Source organism: Humulus lupulus, chromosome 4 (assembly GCF_963169125.1).
Source record: "Humulus lupulus chromosome 4, drHumLupu1.1, whole genome shotgun sequence".
NCBI classification, from domain to species: domain Eukaryota; kingdom Viridiplantae; phylum Streptophyta; class Magnoliopsida; order Rosales; family Cannabaceae; genus Humulus; species Humulus lupulus.
Genome location: NC_084796.1, coordinates 239,120,600 through 239,128,981, shown reverse-complemented (window position 1 = coordinate 239,128,981; position 8,382 = coordinate 239,120,600). Strand labels below are relative to the sequence as shown.

General features: G+C 31.3%; 1 pseudogene; it reads left to right on the top strand.

Moving 5' to 3' along the window:
- Positions 1 to 1,021: 1,021 nt before the first annotated feature.
- LOC133833050 (protein MOS2-like) lies at positions 1,022 to 4,658 on the top strand (annotated as a pseudogene).
- The last annotated feature ends 3,724 nt before the right edge of the window (positions 4,659 to 8,382 follow it).

Genomic DNA, 8,382 nt, shown 5'->3' with positions numbered 1-8,382 from the left:
TGTCGAGGTCCAACAAACGACCCAACTGGTGTAATGTTTAAAAACGATCTTGTCAGAATTTGAAAGCCAATCTTTTATTTGGTCTATTACACTCAGCGAAGATCTGATGGTAACTTTAGATTTTGCAACTGTATTAGTAGTAATGACACGGGGTATACAAGGAAGCTCTGTCGTTAATACAGTTCTGGGCATCTACAATAATAATTTGCCAAATGAATAAAAATATATAAATTAATATAAATTATAAGAATATAAATATAAAAACTATAACATGAATTACAAATTTAACTAAACAACCCAAATTTATTAACTAAGCGACTTTATGCGACCAAAAATTTAACTAAAAGACCTTGCGCGACCATTTGCGACCCACATGGTCGCACAAGGTCGCATAGGGTCGCACACGGTCGTACAGTATATTTTATATATTTCGCAAATTATGTGCGACCATGTGGGTCGCATAGGGTCGCACATAGTCGCACTGTATAGTCTATATTTTCATATTTTTTGCAAATTGTTACTATGAATCAACTTCATTTTTTTTAATTTTCAAGTATTGAATAATGAAAATTTCGAAATGCAAAGTGTAAAATTGATTGTTGCATTTTATCTATTTTTTTCTTTCATTTCTATATGATAAAGATAACATTCAAACACTAATTTTCATGTAGAATAAAAAAAAAATTATAATACTTACTTGTTCACATTCGTTTGATGGTGTGGGAAGTGTAGTTAATACATCATTGGTTGATTCCATTACAATTATGGAAGAATAATTATTGCAAATAAGAGAATGAAGAACAAAATCCCAAAAATATTAATGGAGAATGAAGAAGAATGAAAAGAAGATAAGAGTTTTTTTAGTCTTACTACAAATAGTGGAAGGGGGGGATTGGTCGTTGATGAAGAAGATAAGAAGAAGAAGAAGGAAAAGAGAAAGATATTGACTGTGGCTGGTCTTTTTGGTCTTAACAGAGGAAGAAAGAAATGGAGTGGAGGGCTAGTCTTTTTGGTCTTAGCAATGGAAGAAAGTAAAGGGAGAGGAGAAGAGAAGGGTATTGTGACTTTAGGGAGAAAGACTTGTGGAGGGCTGGTCTTTTTGGTCTTAGCAATGGAAGAAAGCAAATGGAGAGGAGAAGAGAAGGGTATGTGACTTTAGGGACTTTTGGAGATGGCTGATCTTTTTGGTCTTAGCAATGGAAGAAAGCAAAGGGTGAGGAGAAGAGAAGTGAAGGATATCGTGAGTTTAGGGATTTTAGGGTTTGTTGTTAATGTGATTTTTTTAAATTAATTGAGTGCCACTTCATTAATTTTTAATAAATTAAATAAATTAAAAATAAAAATAAAAATAAAATGAAATGTTATTTTGCAAATTTCAATATGTTACATGGTCATTTTGACAAATTCCTCCATTGCGAATCAGGTTGGCTATGCATTTCTCTCTCTAGCTTTTATTTAACAGTTTCTGCAATTTCTGCCATTTTTGTATCAAAATTGGTTTTAGGGCACATTATTCTTCCATGCTTAGTTTCTCTCGCTCTCAAATCAATATCAATTTAGGATTGATTTTGTGTCTAATATTACTTCTTAATATATATGATGATAAATCTTTGTGTGGATCATATTTCTGTGTGCATAACAATACTCATTAATTGCATCCATGCACTTTCAATAATAGGTAATCCTCTTCCAAACACAAACCAGAGAAAGTATTCTGGAATGAATCTTTGTGTTTCAAAACTGATCTCATTATAAATATAGGAATAAGATTTCTGTGATTTATTGGCCCTATAGCTTTCACTTTGATAGTTTTGTCAAGACAATTATTTTGTTTAGAGTAATCAGTTATTCAGATTTTTATTTATCATCAATTGCGCTTGTGGGTCATTGAGAAATTATGTGTAGGTTTTTTTTTCCATTCTTTTTCTTTCTATAACCTAATGTTGGGATTGTAAATGACAATAGTCAGCAAGAAGAACTCAGATGTTTAAAATGAATTGCTAAGAATACCAAAGCTAAATTTGTTTCAACTGTATATGACGATTAATGGATGGAAAAATATGTTTATTTGAAGTTTTTTTTCCCTTTTCATTCACATGAACATATGCTGAACATCCAAAATGTTTTAAGTGACTATATGATGGTTTAGATCAATAGCAGGCTGTGGCAGCCGCTTCAGCCCAGAAACCTTTTGACAAACCAGAGTCGGCAAGCAGGCATCTAACCTTGTTCATAATTGTCCTATTCATTCTTTCAGCAAGGCCATTTTGCTGAGGTGTGTTTGTGCAAGTGTGGTGTCTAACAATACCATTTTCAGCACAATAATCATTAAATTCTTTGTTACAAAATTCAAGGTCATTATCTGTCCTAAGTTTCTTTAGCTTTCTCATTGTTTGATTTTCAATCATTATTTTCCATTCTCTAAATTTTTGAAAAGCTTCGGATTTTCAGTACAACAAACTTTATAAACTATATATTAGTGATAACTTATGTCTAAATATTATTTTTTAGTCATAAGCAATTTTTTATTGTGACTAAAAATAACATTTAGTCACTAATTATGTTAAAAAGTTATCATTAAAGGGTAACTTTTTTTTAGTGTTAAATGTGATAAGTATAACATTTTTACACCAAAATAAACTAGTCTTTTAAGTCATTTATCACTATAACTCGAAATGAATACAACTTATTGATGAGAAGAAAAAAAGGTGCTTAAATTACTTATTATCTTGCATGCCAAATAACCATTTAGTTCCATTGGTTGATGATGCCTTTGAAATTAATTAATTACTTAACTCAGATGTTTAAAATGAATTGCTAAGAATACCAAAGCTAAATTTGTTTCAACTGTATATGACGGTTAATGGATGGAAAAATATGTTTATTTGAAGTTTTTTTTTTCCCTTTTCATGGTTGATAATAGTAAACAAAAGAAACCTGGAAAATTCTATTTTGTGAGAGGTTGTTTTGCGCTATAAAGATTCGGTCTACTTGAAATTGAAACTATCAGTTATTAAGTTTTATCACTTTTATCTATTTTTTGTTTTCTTATGTATTAGGGTGGCTACAGATTATTTCTTAAAGAGGCTATGCACGAAGGAAGCATGAAACTATCATTTAAGATAAATTCAAAGCCATGCCCCATAAAGCCATCGAATAACTTTGGGGATGATAGCAAGAACAGTAGCAATGTCGATGATTCTAAAAAATATGTCACTGAATTTATCGCATCTGAAATTATAACTTTCAAGGGCAAGCAAGATAAATTTGTAATCCCTCCAATAAAAAATGAATGGGAACCCTGTAAAAGGTTGAAATTTTTTTAACTTCCAATCGTGCAATCTGATGGTTCCGGTGGTCTTCATTTTGAGGATGAATCACTGTCAGCTGTTGCTGAGGCTAATGATTCAAAGATGTCATATGGCCTCAACTTGAGGAAGTCTACCAAGGGTGATGACACTGACAGTCATAATCAAGTCAATGGTTCAGAAACTAAATCTCCAGGAATGGAACCCTCACGATTTGCTCCTTCAGAAGATGTTTTGCTTCATAAATTAAAGTATGACCTACAGAGGTTGCCTGAGGATCAGGGCATGAAGGAGTTTGTAGATGTGCCAGTGGAGGGATTTGGTGCTGCTTTGCTTGCTAGGTATGGATAGTATGAAGGGAGAGGCATTGGGAAGAATGCGAAAGAGGATGTCAAGGTAGTAGAGTACCACAAGAGGACTGGAAAACAGGGTTTAGGGTTTTTGAATAATGATGTTCCCATTCGTGACGGGAATCCTACACTGTCAAGGTAGTAGAGTACCACAAGAGGACTGACAAGCAGGGTTTAGGGTCTTTGAATAATGATGTTCCCATTCGTGATGGGAATCCTACACTAAAATCAAACAATAAAGAAAAATAGAAGGTTAAGGAGAAAGAGAAAGAGAAAGAAAATGGCAGAACAGAGGGATAGGGAAGGTAGAACTTTTGTAGAGTAGGACGTGAGGATAGTTGGGGGAAGGGATGCAGGTCTGAAAGGAAGGATTGTTGAAAAACTTGGTCATGATAGACTGGCTGTGAGGCTTTCGATGAGTGAAGAGTTGGTGAAACAACAAAGATGTTGCGGAGCTGGGTTCTAAGGAAGAGGAAATATGCTTGAAGAGATTGAAGGAATTGAAGATTAAAGAAAGCGACTTGAAGAGATCAGAAGATTCAAGGACTCAAGACAGGTCAGAAATTAAGGCAAGTAAGCCATTGAAGGAGGGAAGAAGAGATAGTAAAAGCCTCAGTAGTCAAAGTAGAAATTCGAGTAGCACGGGGCAAATCTCATGGCTTACTAGCCATATCTGGGTTAAGATCATTAGCAGAGACTTGAAAGAAGGGGGACTATATTTAAAGAAGGGAAAGGTGGTTGATGTGGTAACTCCAAGTACCTGTGACATATCCATGGATGAGAGCAATGAGCTCATTCGAGGTGTCTCACAAGATCTTCTTGAGACTGCACTTCCCATATTGTTTGGGAAACATATAAAGGAGTTTATGGGAGTCTTGTGGAGCAGGACTTGGACCGAGAAACTGGTGTTGTTCGAGAAGCTAACACTCGTGCTTTGCATAATGTTCACCTAGAGCAGGTTGCGGAGTATATTGGGGATCCAAGCTACCTTGGATATTGATTCTTGTGCAGCCATTTGGTTAGAGAAACATTTTATGGTTCTTCCTTTTGATCAATAAGTACTTCAACAAACTAGTAGTACATGCTGATCTACAAGGGCTTTCCAGAGAATTCACTCATGTTTTGATAATTCTTTACTGATAGATTTGCTCAGGTCTTTTCTCTTGTTATCTCATGTTTTTAAACTTTCTCTTCGTGAGCTTGTAATTTTTACACTCATTAGTGTTAGTATTACATCACATTCACAGAAGAAAAAAAACTCTCCAAATTAATCTTGAGTTTTTTTATCAGGTCCAATCACAAACTCATATTAGTGTAGTTTTTTGTACTAAGATAGTACTCTACATTATTATTATTTTTTTCATCTACAACCCTTAAGAGTTGATTAAAAAAAAAACTGAAAAACAAAGTTGCATCATATTGACATTCTAAAATTTTATTAAGGCACCCTATTTATTTTTTAAAAAAATTAACATAAAATATATTTTTCTTTAACTTGTGCTCACCTTTTTCTATCTTTTCTCTATTTTTTTCATATTCTAAAACAATACATTTAAATAAAATATATTTTAAATATTTAGACATAATTTTTAAAAAAAAAAATACATATGAAACGTGTTTAAGTAAAAGTTAATGAATATATATGTACATTATCTATACTGATAATAAGCATGAATAAAGCTGCTCCTCAACCAATTTTCATTTCCATATTTATCCTTATTTTGTTTATTTTTTAATCTATTAATGTGTCAGTACAAAATTGAATTCTCAATATTAGAAGGATTAATGAGTAATAATAAATGGGAAATTTTAGGTTCTATGCATCATAAAGGAAATTCTTTTAATATGCCAACTTAAACACTCCTTCCATACTCTTTTATAAACGCTCATTCTATTAATGTGCACCCATGATTAATTTTTGCATTCCACATCAAAAATTTAAGGCTTTAAATATGATAAACATGTAGATCTCGAAAAAAAATACTTAGATTAAAAAAAAAAAACTAAAACAGACATTTAAGCAAAAAGTTATGACTCACCAAAATTTTCGTCAAATTTCAGCGCAGAGCATCGATATAGCAACGATGTACCATCGATTTTGCATCATTTTATTATTAATATTTCAAATTTATTTTGTAGACCCATTTTGTAATTTAATTTCTTTTTAGTCATTTTCTCCTTCTATAAATAAGGATTCTTCTTTCACATTTGATATGTAATTTTTAGAGTAAAGAAACTATAGCAAAATTTCTACTCACTTTCTTCTCATATTTTCTTCTTAGAATTTTGTGAGAATCATGAGCATAATGGCATAATCTTCTGTTGACGCCGTTTTTCGTCAACAGTGAAATAAGAGCACGAAAACAATAATTGGTTATGGCCAAGAAAAATATGATAACACAAATGAGATTTTTTACGTGGTTCAGCAGTTAACTCTGCCTAGTCCACGAGTCTTTGTTATTAAACTTAAGATGATCTCTGAAAATTCTTCAAGAATGAATTCTCCAGAGTTTTCTCTCAAGATCACAAAATTTCGGTCATTTACGATGGTGCATGACCTCTCTATTTATAGAGAAGATTTTAGAATACTATCCCACATATTTCGGGAAGTTATTCTGTATATGCAAATAAATTTAATGGCATTAAATGCCTGCAATCCTATATACAAGGAAACGTCCCCTGAAGATCAGGGGGCGTATAACTGAACAATTAATATCCCTTGATTATAGGGGATTTATATCAATCAATGTAGACCGCGTCTCTCATTGATGATTCACTAAGATATTCAAAGTTATTATCTTATATCGCAAATACTGTTCCCACCCAGGTCTCTTACTGACTTTCGAGCTTATGACATCTCCTGGAGATCACGCTACTCCGAGCTCATACTTATGTCAGGCTCGGAGCCCCTGATCCGAGGCCATCTGAGAACAGACGTGCCTTGATATCTGTCTTTCGAGCTTGTAATGGTTTCGAGGCTACCATCTTCGAGGCTGCCCGCTGCTTGTAGGTCCGGTGCCTAGGTTGTGGACACGTGTTCCAGGTATTACGAGCCCATTCCTAACGAATCCAGCTTTCGAGATCACAATTCTTAAGGCTCGAAATCTGGGTGTAACATCTTCCTATGAAGGTTAGGGATGATTTCATGTGCTAGTGATGTTATTTTGCTACTTTGATTTACTATGTTCTTATTATAATGTAATTGAGTTATTTATTTTATTTCATCATCATCTCTATTTTGTTATCTTTATTTACTTTCACTAATAGTATATATGATTAGTCATGCTCTTTCTATGTGCTTCTAATTAGTAAAAGTAATATTAAAACATGATTTTATGTCAAATCTTTTATTGCATTATTGCCCTTGGGTATTTTGTCATTTTTAGATTTTTCATAAGATTAACATTGTGCTCCTAAAGTAAAGAACTTTATAACTCAAATGAACTTTTGTTAGAAAAGAATATGGACTTTAATGTTAGATTTTCCAAGTAAATAATGGGATGTGAACTATTTACTTGTGTATTTTTGTAAATCAAGTAACTAAGTAACCAAACAAGCATATGGATGATTCTTAAAACCTTTCTATTTCTCAAACTCTTGATTACACCTTATTTTTATTTCACTCATCTCATTTTATCATTTCATCAAAAAAGCAACACCAAAGTCTCAAATCTATTTTCATTTCTATTATTATTTATTTCATGTTACTAACTTTTTGTGTTATTTTCGACTAATATTTTGGTTTTAAGTTACCTCCTTGTGGATCAACTGTCCAATTTTACTATAATTATCGCTTAGTGGTAGTCACATTTTGGGCGTTAAACATATATACCTATTAAATTTGTCATATAAATAAAATGGAGTATGTTATTAAGCATATAACTTGAAATTTCTCTAATAATATTACTTTTTTTGATGTTATGCAGTTTCCTTTTGGATTATTCTATCTTTTTTTTGGACTATTTTTCTATTTAGATCTATTGCCACATTTGTGCCCTTCAAACAATGATAGATTTATATTGGGTTTCTATGATTCAATTTTAACTTTTCTTAAATTTGTTTTCATGTAGTACGCTTTTTTTCCTTTTTCATTACTATACTTTCCTTTTATATATGGCTCTATACATATTGAATTATTGATCTGTGTTATAAATACTAAAATTCTTTTTTACATTTTCATTTATTTATTCATAATAGTATATTTATTATACAATTAAGCAATTAAATAGATACTGGATAAAATGAATTTTGTATTTTTAATATTTTTGTCTTTAAAATTAAAGCATTGCTGTTTGGAATCATGTGGTACCCAACACTATTATGATTTAGTATAGATTAATACAGAGTCATATATATTTAATTTAAATTAAAATATATAAGATTGGATATTAAATTACACCAATAATAATAAACTATATTAAATAATATTGGAGACCATAAAATGCCCCTAAACAATATTCTTACCATTTAACCCAATTAAACAAATTAGTTACTTAATTTAATTAAAAAATTAAAAATTAAATTGAAAAACTGAAAGAAAGACACAAAAGCATTATTAATTATATAAAATCTAATTATAAAATTAATAAATTAAATACCATAAAATAATTTAAATATGAAAATAACAACTTGGAAACTAATTACTACTTTATACAAATTTAATAGCCTAATTAAAAAAATGTATCTCTCTTAAAAAAAATTTAAATATGCATTTAAAACTATTT